General features: G+C 38.7%; 1 long non-coding RNA gene across 2 annotated transcripts in view; it reads right to left on the bottom strand.

Moving 5' to 3' along the window:
* LOC106629273 (uncharacterized) overlaps positions 1 to 6,717 on the bottom strand; it is a 198,257-nt gene extending 191,540 nt beyond the window's left edge. For both annotated transcript variants that reach the window (XR_012582700.1, XR_012582701.1), the window contains exon 1: positions 6,075 to 6,717. This is a non-coding gene — a long non-coding RNA (uncharacterized LOC106629273). The remainder of the gene's footprint in view (positions 1 to 6,074) is intronic.
* Positions 6,718 to 13,462: the final 6,745 nt, after the last annotated feature.

Below are 13,462 nucleotides of genomic sequence, written 5' to 3'. Positions count from 1 at the left end.
GTCTCTTTGGTACAACTCAGACATTCAGGTGCAGTTTCATCACAGATTTACCAGTAGCTCCTCCATAGTGTGCACCATATGCAAATATCATGTCACAGCAGCAAGAAATCTATCTTCATCCCTCTGTCTTCAAGTTCACACAATATTTGAGCCCAGGGAGCCACCAAAACTAAAAAAAAATATAGTAGTAAAACATCTAATATGCAGAGCAGAGTGGATTGTTGGGCACTGCAATTTCTAAATTAAATGTCACAAATCTCAGTTCTCACCCACAATTTATTCCCTCACAGGCAACCTTGCCTTACATTCTCCCAGCAAGTCTTTTGAAGGGTGCCACAGAGAAGAATCTCATTCTTGATACCTGCCAGGATAAATCAATGTCCTTTGGTCCTTTACAGATTGCAAGTTTCCTCAGGTCCAGTCCCATAACAGAGCTGTAGCTCCAGCTATTTTTTGAAAGGGCCAAATCCCACACCGCATGGGGTCTAATAATGTGCTGCTCCTGAAATAAATCAGAAACGGGCTTTTGATGAAGTTGAACCACTGCTCTCACAAGGTTGAGATCAATACTTCTGTGAGCAGCTGCAGCCCCTTTGGGTTTTTCAAGGGGCTGGTTGTTTCCTCGGGCTGCCCAGAAGTTGGCCTGTTGATGCTCAACAGTCATAGATAGAGCCCACATGGAGTGCGGCATCTGTAAGCCTTGGTTATGGCACAGCCTCTCTTCTAAATTGACACTTTCAAACAAAATCCAAGACACAGCCCTTTAAATACACAAAGGAATGAGAGAGCTCTTTGGCGAAACACAGCAACTTTTCCCCAGATGCTAGAAACATAAGCCCATGCCCAGAAATGGGCACTTGCAGGACATTTTTTATGAAGCCAGAGAACCTGCGTGCTCTCCTCTTTCCAGTCCTCAAGCACACAGTCAGACACACTATCCTTTCTCACTTACAGGTATTAACTTTACTTTAAAGGACAATCCAGCTGAAAAGAAACAGGGTGACTTTCTTGGTCCCCTAATGGGAATGAACTGGACTACAGGAGGGGAATATAGGAATGGACCATCTCAGATTTCATAAATGGGGCACGGCAGAAATGTAGAGCCCAGAGGAGGTGTGGGACACACCACACAGCTCCTTCCCATAGCTCCTACTGAGAAACTGTGGGTGAAACAGCTAATTTCTAAGTGCAATACATTTACAAAGCCAGCTACATGGTTTGGGCGGTCTCTCTGCTGGTGGTTTCATATTTGAAGGAAACTGGATTTAAGAATCATCAGGAAGAAAAGCAGATGCTATCACAGATGCCCTAAACCATCCAAAATATGCAGTCCTTTTTTCACAGACTTTCCACAGTTCAAGAGCAGACCCTTGAGGTACAGTGTGCTGCCTCCTAAGAGTGACTTGACACCATTTAGCACAACTTATATGCATTCTTCTTCATGAGCTAACAAGCCAATTAATTATGAAATGCAACAGGTTTTGGCCTAAAGCCAAATTACAGTGGTGTCATTAGTCTTTGCTTTGTAGCAAAATCAAGAGTCCTGCCTGGATTACATTCTTTGAACTCTTCAGTTCAAGGATACTGTGCCGTAGAACTCTAAGTAGGTGCTGACAATTACACACACATCCTAATAATGGGCACTATAATGGCAATAATCTTCCACATTTGTAAAGGATTTTTCATTTTTAAATGTTCAAAATCTCTTGGTAAAACATGTGACCTCAAACAAACACCTTTCCTGTGCATCTGCCCACCTGAAGATGAAGACACAGTACCTATATTAATACATAAAGTTCACCTGGAGGAGCTGATCCACCTGCAACACTCCTACCCCATCTACAGCAGCTTGCCCCTGCTCTCAGTACTGCCCCTATTTCTGACTGCCTACACCTTGGATTTTATGCAGATTATCCCTATAGATTGATTGCTCACAAATGTAATTTCCAGGAACAGTATTCTTACAAAATAGATGAAGGATGTTTACCTGAAAAATATTTTGTTTCAATGAAGATGTGTTAAATTAGAATAATACACTAAAGATCACGTCTGCTGGGTCTACAGTATACATTTTAAAACTATAGATGCACAGGAAAAAAATCAATAAGCTCTGAAGCAGGGACACAATTTCAAGAAAGATGGTGATCCCCTAAAGGTTTTCCCCAATTAGGCTACACCTCTACCACAACACTTTAAGGTCTTCCTCCTGAGATATATTTACTTTCCACCTCATTTCATCACCCAGCGCTGCTGTGCCACCCCCTGGAGTCGCTCTCTGAATTGCTGAGCAGGCTGGAGAAGCTGCCATGAGCCTCCCTACCCATCAATGCAGCGTGCATGGCTCAGTGGTGCGAGCGAGAGAGCTGCAGCCAGCCGAGCAAACGCTCCGTGCAGAAACTGGGAGGGCTCCGTCTGAATCCCATTCAGCATTATTTATTATAAAGCCTCATATTTAAGCTAGCAGGATCCATGGCTCATCTCATCAGATTTCTGTATAATGTGAAACAATGAGAATTCACCCTGTGACTTCTGTGGTGCTGTTGCTGCTTCTGATAAAATATTATACAAACACATTAAGGAAACCAATAGAAAACACCTGAGATATCTATCTACGTTAAAGCTTTATTACTTCTGGGATCTCAAAAGGCTTAGAAAAACATCACTGAACATTGTTTCATACATACTCATGAAAGGGTAACGTAATAAAACCAGGTCAAGCAACACTGAATATTAAATTTAATATAAAGTATGCAAAAGAATGAAATACAAGAGGTGTTGGAAGAATTATTAAAAAATAAGGAACTGTACTTGTGATTGGGGGGAGGGGGTTTGGTGAGGATTTTCTGGTGTAGTTTGATGGGGTTTTAACTGGCACGCGAAATTATTTTACATCCATAGAAAGATGCAATTAATTTTTACTTTTTTTTCTGACTAAATTTGGAGCAGCTGAGAGGTTGGTTATTTCTATCTTTAAAAATGGACTTATAATGTTGCCATCTGTTGGCATATGACAGATATAGCATCCCACAATTCCAGACAGAGTCACAAAAATGCAGAAAATTAAAGGGACAGATGTGAGAAATACATGCTCTCATTTGGTTCCAGTGTTCACATCTGTTCTCCTCAAAGATTTTTCAATCACTTAAATCTGTCCACAGAAGCTAGTACCTTGAAATGTTATGGCATTTCTGTTAATCATAAAAATTATATTCTAGTAGAGTTTATTGCATTCCCAAACATCACTGGGTTCATGAAAATCTGGTTTCCATCAAGAGGACACAAAGTACATAGCAACATTACCTGTCTGCTTAAGTCCCCTCTCCTTCACAAACCCTGAGCATATCTCATGCAGCTGTAACATCATGGCAAGAACAAAATTCCAACAGGTGTCTGCAGGTACTTTGCCCAACACCAAGAAAGGAAATTGGCAGCTCTTTCTGATGGTGCCTGAACGTTGCCCTGTCCCTGTGGGATCCTGGAGAGTGTGACCCCTGTGCTGATGGTGTGAAGGCTCTTCTTGTCCATTAAATATTTGCATTCCATTGCAAGCACATCTGCCTTTATTTGCAATGTCACCCATTTCTTTTCACTATGCTTTTTACAGTCTGCTTGCTAATGCTTCCAACAACAACCAAGATTTTTCCCCCTGCCTGCTTCCCTGTCCCAGCTCCTCTAGTCACACAGCATCAGCCTCCCCCGCCTCCCTCACTGATCTGGAAAGTGCAAGACCTCACTGCTCCTCACAGACAGAGATGAAATAATCACAAAACCAGTCACAAAGGTTATTACTCTTCCCTCCACTGTCCCAATTTTCTACACCTGTTAGCTATTTTCCTTTGGATTTGAACTTTCAGTATCATTTCCATCCAAGAAGACAGAAAAAGTACAATCCCTACCTGCCTCCCCACTCCTATTCCCTTCATGGGAGTGGGGACTAAGCATGCTTGCATATTTGTGAGACACACATATTCTTCCATGGGAAAACTTGTACCTCCTTTTTTATTCATGGGTAGGTTTTAATGGAGAACAGAGAAATGATGCTCAAATTCTTATTTCGTTTTTGGGTACCGTGAGCCTATTTTCATCTTAAGTACAACACTCCTCCTCTGTAATACACTACATAAATCCTCTCTCAAAATGGCAGCATCATCAAAAATTAAAAGGTATAGTACAAAGCAAACAATATTGGAACTACATAAGCATGTTGATTATTCACATGAACAGTTTTTGGTATTTACAGAAAGCATTGACTGATGCAGCTTACTGGCCCTGTGAGCACTATGTTAAATCATTAAAGTGCAAGCAGACTTTATTTGTATTGCAGTAATATTCTGTATCCCCATCCCAGAACCCCAGTGTGCTCAGCACTTGCAAACAACCACCAAATCACGACTTGTATTTGAGAATTAATTTTTTTCCTTTAAGAACTAATTTAATCTTTGACAACTCCTCATTTTTCTACCTATTTTCAATTATTTTGAAGCACAAAATGTCCTGCAGGCTACCAACTAGAAGAAAGAATTGCTCCACATGCCTCCTGGATGAAACACCAAAATAAGTAGAAAATCCTAATTATTGCATATTCCAGAAAGGTCAGTGACCTATATAAAATTCACAATACATAAACAATTACATGTTTGGCTTTAGCTGATAAGTGATAGTTGAAATAGACTTCCTGGTCCCTCTTGCTCCTCAGGTAAATGACTAAGATTGTAATGAAAACATCCTTTCCTGAAAAAGATTCTGAATTTAAGACCAAAGCAATTTTTGTGTCAGCTGATACTTAGCACTGCCTGTCTAAACATGATAGAAGTTTAAAAATAACAGAAGCAACCATAGATTCTTAAATTTCAGATGCCAGCAAGCAGTAGGACCAGTGATTCAACATTCCCTCTGTGGGTTGCCCTTTGCTTAGATCTTGTGGCCACATAGCAGTACATGATTTGTACTGCCATGAGAAGCCAACCCAGGGAATAAGGAAAATACAGAAAACTTAAATAAAATTAGGGCTGTCATTGCTAATATGGAGTCTCTCAGAAGCATTTTGTTTCATATTTAATTATACTAAAAAAGCAAATTATATTTAAATGCTACAATTCAGTCAGAAAATGGTTCAGGCTAAGGTTTTTTACAGAGAAATACATGCTTGATCTACAGTTAGCAGTTTCTCCTCTGTTTTCATATTTCCCTCCAGACCAAAAATTCTGTGCTAGACATCCCACTTCATTCAATTACTTATACAACTGTTTGACCCTCAAATTCCTTCTCAAATTAGTTGGGGGGTTTTGTTTTGGTTTTGGTTTTTATTTGTTTTGGTTTGGTTTTGGGTTTTTGTTTTTGGGTTTTTTTGGTTGGCTTGTTGGTTGGTTGGGTTTTTTTAGTTTTGTTTTTTGCTTTTTCTAAGTTTTAGGACTATGAGAAACAGCTACAGAAGTTAATTTTCCTCACTCAAAATCCTAGCTGTGGTAGAGATCTGTATCACCTAAATTCAATCATCTGACCAAAAAGCCTGCACTAAAAGTCTAGAGACCAATAGTTCCAAACCTCTTTACACAACAAAACCGCAAGAGCCTCTGGGAGTTGTTTTGATGTTCTTATGACCCTGGCCACGACTGGAGACAGCAACCTCCCTCTTTCCTCCACCCATGGAAAACCAGGTCCTGATCAGGTATAGTGAAGTTCAGCTGCAGCCTTCAGGAGCTTTTGAGAAATGCCTGGTTCACTTATGAAATGTTACATAAAAGAGAGTCACCATGATATCAGACTCCAGCTCTTCAGTAAAAAGAAGAGCAGAGGCAGCAGCCAAATCTGTGAGGCACCCTATTCTGTCAGTCTTGCATCTCACCCACTGTCAGGGACATAAGCAGAAAAACAGTCAATATTCTGAATCCTGAAAAGGCTCGAGCACAAAAAAAGGTAGGGGGATGCCTGGCACTTGCAAAATTAAAACAATGCTGGCCTTGCACTGAATGCATTTGAATCATTTTTAATTAACATACAAAAATCAGTAAACTTGTAGAGTGCAGATTTAGAGAGCAGGGGGGGTTCAGTGTGAGACCAAAACACACACTTACCTCTGCCTCTGTGCATTGGAGGGCATGACTCATCAGCAGAGCACACTGTGCCAACACACACCCCTCCAGCCTGACCGGAGCAGGAGAAGGCTCTGGAGTCAGAATTGCAGGTGGAAGCAAGACCCACATCCACTCTTGCAAACAAGGGGTTAACAGCTCGTTCTGTCCCACTCCAATCAAGCCACTGCTGATAAATGCAGAGCGACACTTCCTTAGAAATCAAAAGTTACCAGAACAAGTCGATTTCAAATCCTGCACTGTGATGCAAACAGATTTTTTTTAAAGACAAATATACAAATCAGAAAATGTTCACCTGGCCGTTTGTAAGAGGAAAAAACGCTTGAATGCCCAATGCTCCTGTGTCACTAGGGAAGGGCCATGTAAAAAGCGCTTCTGTTTATTTCATTAGCATCCATTTTCATCAATACCCAAGATGGTATCATTTCACACACTAGAAAGCAATTGCCAGAAACACGCTTTCAAAAATGTATCAATTGATCAGAAAGTGCTGATGAGATGAATCAACTTATGCAGACCAAGGAGAAATATGCTCATAATCCCCTCGCAGCTGGAAGAAACTGAGTGCACAGCAGCCTGGAAACAGCCATAGCAAAGCCCTTGGGTTTTTTGCTGGTCATGCCTAACACTCCTACACCGCTGCCACCTGCCGGCAAACAGCAAGGCACACATTTCATTCTGAAAAATATACGTAAAACATCAGCAGTACTTTTAACCGTGAAGTGTTAAGGCTGGAAGCAAGGCATGTGCAAGATCCAGAGCTGCAGCAAGGCACCTGTGTTCCCCTGGAGACACCACAAGCTTGGAAAGCACAGCACTTCCATCAGCAGCATCAGCAGCACTGATTGATGTTACTGCTCCCTTTTAGGAAGGATTTGCCTTTCCACAAGAAAAATCAAGTCCTAAATGTTCCTTCATTAAAGACAATGCAAAAGCTTCCATTGACTCTGGTGGGAACCTGTAAGTGACATTTACAAAGCACTGACCTGCTGGATAATACTTTCCTTTTTTTTTTTTTTTTTTGACAGTTAATCTATGCAATCAAAAGAAGAAACAAAAATAAAAGTGTAGTGCTAAGTCAGTACTCCACATCATTTTCTTCCTCTCAGTAGTCAGTTTAGGTTTTCCATGAAATCCAGAGGAGCCTTTGGTGACAGGCCCAGCAACACGTGCACAGACACCTCAACAAACCTTCGTTGCACCTCTTTGAGTGCCAAAGTTCTACACTGTTTACACAAAAAAATTGACAGTGTGACTGCTTTTTCATTTTCCCTGGCCAAAGGGTGGGTCAGCTGATCAATACAGATTGGAGCACCAGCAGTGAGTTTTCCTGTGCATTTATTTGGGATTAACTGATGAGAAGGAAAAACATTCAGTTCTGAAAACTCGGGCATCAGCCCCAAAAGCAGAGCATCTTTCACACGTGTAGAACTGGTTAAAATTTTTAAAAATTTTGGATTAAAAATTAAACTTTGTAGATAGAACAAAGTAATAATAGTAGCAATAATAGCAAACAATTTGCTGCCAATGCAGTGATGCTCTTTTAGGAAAGAATGTAGATTTTGTGATTTAATGAGTCTTCAGAATTTTTCAATAGAACAAGATTGCGCCTAAGGAAACAAGCAAAAAAAACAAACAAATCTTTGTTCTGCAATCATTAATCTGTAAACTATAACTCTATAAGCTTTAATTTGTAAATTGCCACATCTATATTATTTATGCTGCAACAAGATCTAGGTTATGGAGCAGGCTCCTTTTAGCAGTAGGACAATATAGGAACCTACAAAGTTTCCAAGATAACAGAGGAAGAAATCACAAATGGAGGATCTCATCCATCAGTTGCCCAGGGAATAATCCTGGCAGCAATAGCAAGAAGTTTCTCTGAGCTCTGAGCTGCCTGTGTGATTCACACCACAGAATGCAGCAAGTTGCCCTCATTCCTTGCCATGGGCACCAGGCATGGATGACTCCTTCAAAGCAGGCAGCAGTATAAAGCCAGCTGAACCTCACCTTGTGGTGGGGGTAGGACAAAGACTTGAGCTGCCTGCCTCTGGTCAGCATCAGCATTTCTGGTCACATCACCTAACCGTAAAAAGGCAGAAAAATAAAGATTTTGAAGGAGAGTACAGAGATAAGATGGCACTATGAAAAGAGAATGATGGTCTTTTTAAAAAAATTAAATTAAAAAATAGAAAGAGATCAGCACCTTAGGTTACTTCAGAGGAAGAAATTGGTACAGTCACAGTGGAAGAAGTGATGGGTAGGCTGGGAAGGAGCTGTGAAATGGAGTTTGTGTGCAATGTGCTAAAGAAGTGATAAAGTCTTAGCAATGGCCTAGGGGAAGAAAAAAATCTTGACAAAGTTGGAACTGTCCTGCACATTCAAATAAAATAAGGCAGCAATTCCCATGCCAAAATAGATGTTATAACACGCAACATAACAAATTAGAAAAAGTTATGTATGCAATTGGATTGGAAATAAGAGGAAAAAATTGCAACAATTGGCTGTAACATGCAGGAGAGGCAAAGACAATACCCAAAAATATAGTGCCCTTTATAGGTCTGAAGGAAGTAAGAAAGCAGAGTTGTCTTGAAGATAAAAATGGATTGTGGAACAGTGGATATATAACAGAAAGGATGGTTTATCTTCTTTTAATATATTGCTCATATCTTTATATAGATATGTGAATGAATAAAGGAAAAATTTTGTATTTATAAAAAGGCAAAGATTAAAAATACAGACCCTTTAGGGACTTCAATTAATGGTTGGCCATTCTTGAAGAGATATCCCAGAGGTGGGTGACTGGGGAGGAGAAAGCAGTTTGACAACAGAGAGTAAGTTAACAAGTATAGAAATAACACCAGTCTCTGAAAAAAAATTAAAAATATATATATATAAAAAGGGACAGAGGAATAAAAGCTGAAACTACTCTGGATTTCCAAAGGGTATGTAGTCAAAGTCAGTATTATCCCTGCTAGGAACTAGAAAGAAATTATCAGATCATGGGAGTGGCTTGCAGGGAATACAAAGGAAAGAAGCAGGACATGGAAACTAGAACAGAACTAGAAAATAAAATGACAGCAGGTAGGATTTCCAGTGATTTTAGAGAAGTTAAAATGAAGAGGGAAGTAGAAAATCTAAGAGCTGAAATGAACACTGATAGATCTACAGTCAGAGAGTGAGCAAGGGAAACAGAGCATATAGCATGTAGAGTGGGTAGTTGATGCCAAAATGAAATCCGAGGTATTAATTCATATTCAAGTCAGAGAAAAGCATGGTTTTCTTTTTTTGGCCTATGATCTAGGCAATCTCAAGAGATGAAGCCTTCTCTTTACCCAGGAGCCCAGCTTCCATTATAAAATATTAAAGCATGTGTGTTATAGAACATAACTAGATAAATGAAACATCATAGAGAAGTAAACAAGCAATATGGCATTGAGCAGAGATCTTGCAAACGAGGGGAGAAAAATATCAGCACTTTCTTTCAGTTTGGGTCTTGAATCTATCCTGAATTTGAATTAAGCATGAAGATCAAAAGTGAGTCTAGTTAATATTTAAAGATATGCTTTGGGGGAAAGTCTTGTTTTTCTGATTATTTGTGACTAACTTTTAATCTTTAAATTTTTTTTATTACACTTTCTGTTGAATAATATTTTAAGCAGTGTATCTTTTGAAGTTCCCCTAAGCTCCAATTTGAATGTGATAAATAACATGCCTTGGAACTCAGAAATTACCTTCCATGCTCAAAATATATAAACTTGAAAATATTACATTATATTTTTTTCCTCCTCTTCTGTGCAGTTTTTTTTTTCTTCTTAAAACTTTGAGGGACTTTTTTGGGTGTAATGGAGAGCAGCATCTCGCTTGCTGCCCGCACAGGCTCCCAAGCTCTATACCTAATAGATAAACAAGACTCAAAAGTGTAATAAACACTGAAAAGGCTTATCTACATTAAATATATTATTCTTTAACCCCTTATCAGCATCAGAACAAGTATGGATTATTGGTTGATTATTTATTTCTAACATCTTTCATTCAGAAGGATCAGCTCACTCCCCGAACTGTGAGGTGCTGCCATTCCCATTCAGGAAGGAGCTTATCTAAGGCCTAAATCACTGAAGTAATAATGTCAAATCTAATGTAAAAACAGCATCTCATGACATGTCAACTCCTACTCTGTCCATTGAACCCTATAACCTGATATCTAACATGATACAATTTACTAGAGGAGATCTTCTATCCCACTTTTTGGAAATTATTGTTTTACTATACCAGTAAAAGGTCCCTACATCAACTATTCAGGAAGAAGCCATCCTAATTGCATGTTAACCATATCCCTTTTCAAGCAAATAATATGAGATATCTCTCACAACAAGTATAACAGTAATAATTAATATGAAATGCATTATAAACTCCTCAGGAGTTACTAGTTTAGATCTATTGTTTATTGTTAATCAGAGGAAGAAAACAGATCTCTGAAGGTAGATAGTATCATATTGTGCTTGGCCAACTGAAAGCCATTTAACTGAGAACTTCATTCTTATACTTTGTTTTATATCTATAAATTATCCAGTTGAAAAAAAAATCATATTTTTTTGAAGCCAGAATGAATCAAATTAATACAAACTTGGTTACAAGCAAATATTTCTGTAATGAACTAACAGCAGACTCTGGGAGAATGAATAGATCCAAACTTCATTCAACTGCCCCTGAAGTAACAATCAGTCTCTCTTAATAGCACTAAAGTTGTAGGAGATAAAAAATTACATGGCCTGAGTAATAACCTCTGAGAAATGTAGTTGCAGGCATAGTAACCTTTGATATCACTGGCACAGGGGAGCTCTCAGCCTTCCTGAGGAGCAGCACAGGTCTCCAGTCACCAGAGGAACATTCTGTTTCAGGCCTGAAGATCTATTTCAGACACCTAACAGCCAGCCACAGCTCAATATCCACAACAAGTGACCACTGTTCGCACACAGAGGTGTGTACTTCCATGAGGGACCATTCTGTGGAGTGGGCTGGTACTTCTGTGTGTGACACCAAACAATATTGTCACAAGTACAGCCACAAGCTGGTTCACTCAGCTGTTTGTTTGGTTTGTTGTTTCTTTTTAAAGCTTTCCCAATGAGCAGTTAAGTTGTCACAGTTCATAGAGTGACTTCAACCTGATGATCTCATGAGTGCACATCTGCCCACAGGAACAAAAGTGCCAAGAGGATGAGTTGTTTATCTCTGGTCCCCAATGGCAGAGTACAGCTATGAAGGTCAGACATTACATTTGCCAGAAGTGACAGAGTTTCTGCATCTACTTCATCATTTCAGCACCTGTAACTGAGAACTCTCCAGACATGTGAATGGCAATCAGGAGGGACAAGTGCATATGGGAAGCTGAAGGATGCTATAGCATATAATGCCTCCTTGTCATGTGCATTACTGCATGACAGCTGGAACTTCAGAATGTCAACCCATCACTAAACAAAAAAATCTCTTAAGAAAGTAATTACAGTGGACAGACATGCAGGGCGCCCCTGCTTTCATTTGATGCTGTGTCTTGGCATTAAGAATGTCATTATGGGATTGCAGAAAAGAAAGAATGATAGAAACAAAACTGAAGTGAAAGAGAGGTTAATATACTGCATACTGGAAACTCTTATATTAATCCAAATGTTTTTAAAAACAGCAATCCAATGTCCTTGGCCTTCTTTTCTCCTAATTTTTTTCTTCTTTTTTAACTTACATGCTTAAATTAATTGTAAGTTCCTATAACACCAAATTAATAGATATCTGCATTTTAAACTCAGGACCTGTTTCAAATCAACTGTAAGGATCCATAAACAAAGAATGATGGTCATAATTTTTCTTGGAAGACACAAACATGGCCCACCTTCCAGAAATACATGAAATAAATGGATAATTTGAATGCGTGAGTGGGAGCAAGAGTGAAAAACAAACCATAAGGATTGTATGAAGGTTGTTTTAGTTTAAAACACTCTCTCATGCCATATACGTACAATATATGATTAAAGGAAAAAAAGAGTTTTTCTTTTGCAAACCTCACTTTATTAATATTAGAAAAATTTCAAAATAAAAACATTAATGAGATTAGGAATATCTGTAATGACTCATAAAATGTCTCAATGACCTTCTGAAAAAATAAAATACACTTCTGAAAAGATACTTTAATTCAGGCATTATACATTGAAGTAACACATTTATAATCTCAATTGAAGACTTAGCTGGTATAACAGAATTTGAAATGTAATTACTATACATAATGCAAACTTTAAATTTTGATTCAAACAGTGCCTTAGGGTGCAGTTAAAAAAATATTATTTTTTAAACGTAAAATCTATTGTCCCCACACTTTTGCACATCCTTTTGAATGAACAACAGTGGAAAAATCTGCTAAGGCAGATAAATTGTTGCTATTAGATTTCAGAAGGATCAGTCTTTAAAAGGACAGGAGCTTACTGTTCCTTCTTTGCTTTCCAATGCAAAATCTCATCAAGTTACAGCTGTAGTAATTATTAAATTTGAAAAATGAAGGGAATACTCATTCTGCTTTACTCTAAATTTTGATAAGCCTAAATCACAAGCTATTGATTGTTAATTAATTTTTTTTTTAATTCAAAAGCAAGAATAAGTCCATATTCTGATGTTTCAATTTCAGAGGAAATACCCAAGTTCAGGGAAAATGTAAGACTGTGCTTTTATTTTTAAGTCAGTGCCATACTTACAGTAACCTAAGATTGTATAAATGCTGAGAATCTTGCTTTTAATTGTTTGTGTTTTCTTTACAGGGCTCTAACTATGTATAAGATTTTTTTCCTGGAAGCATCATTTTGTTGTTTAGACCAAGGGCTAATAGACCCATCAAAATAAGAAGCATTTCTATTATTTCTGTCTAAAGAAAGCAGTCATTTTTTTGTGAGTACAGAAACATTGCCGGATCGTACCAAACAACACATGTCTCAGGTGATTGGAATCCTGTTGGCAAGTATGAATTTCTTCCCTTCTCGTGGATCTTTAGCTCAATTAGCAGCTATCAAAGAATTTAACCTCTTAAGGGAAGAGATAATTAGTTGAATGCACCTCAGAAACTGGTATGAGCAGGACCTGATGCAGATGCAAAACATCACAGCACCACAGAGGCACAGGTCACTCTAAGAGCAGCCCAGGTGTAGGGACTCTCCAAGACCAGAGACCTGAAAGAAGAGAAGGATTAAGACTCCAAAACTCCTCTTTTCACACCACCTCTGTGTAGCAGCTCATGCCTCTTCTCATCTACTCCACAAAGCCTTCCCATGGACCTGGAAGTTGCAAGCAGCAGAAGTGAATACACAATGCACTTCAAAGAGCTCACATTATGT

The sequence above is a fragment of the Zonotrichia albicollis genome, chromosome 1 (genome assembly GCF_047830755.1).
Source record: "Zonotrichia albicollis isolate bZonAlb1 chromosome 1, bZonAlb1.hap1, whole genome shotgun sequence".
Lineage (NCBI taxonomy): Eukaryota > Metazoa > Chordata > Aves > Passeriformes > Passerellidae > Zonotrichia > Zonotrichia albicollis.
This window is presented reverse-complemented; position numbering and strand designations above follow the sequence as displayed.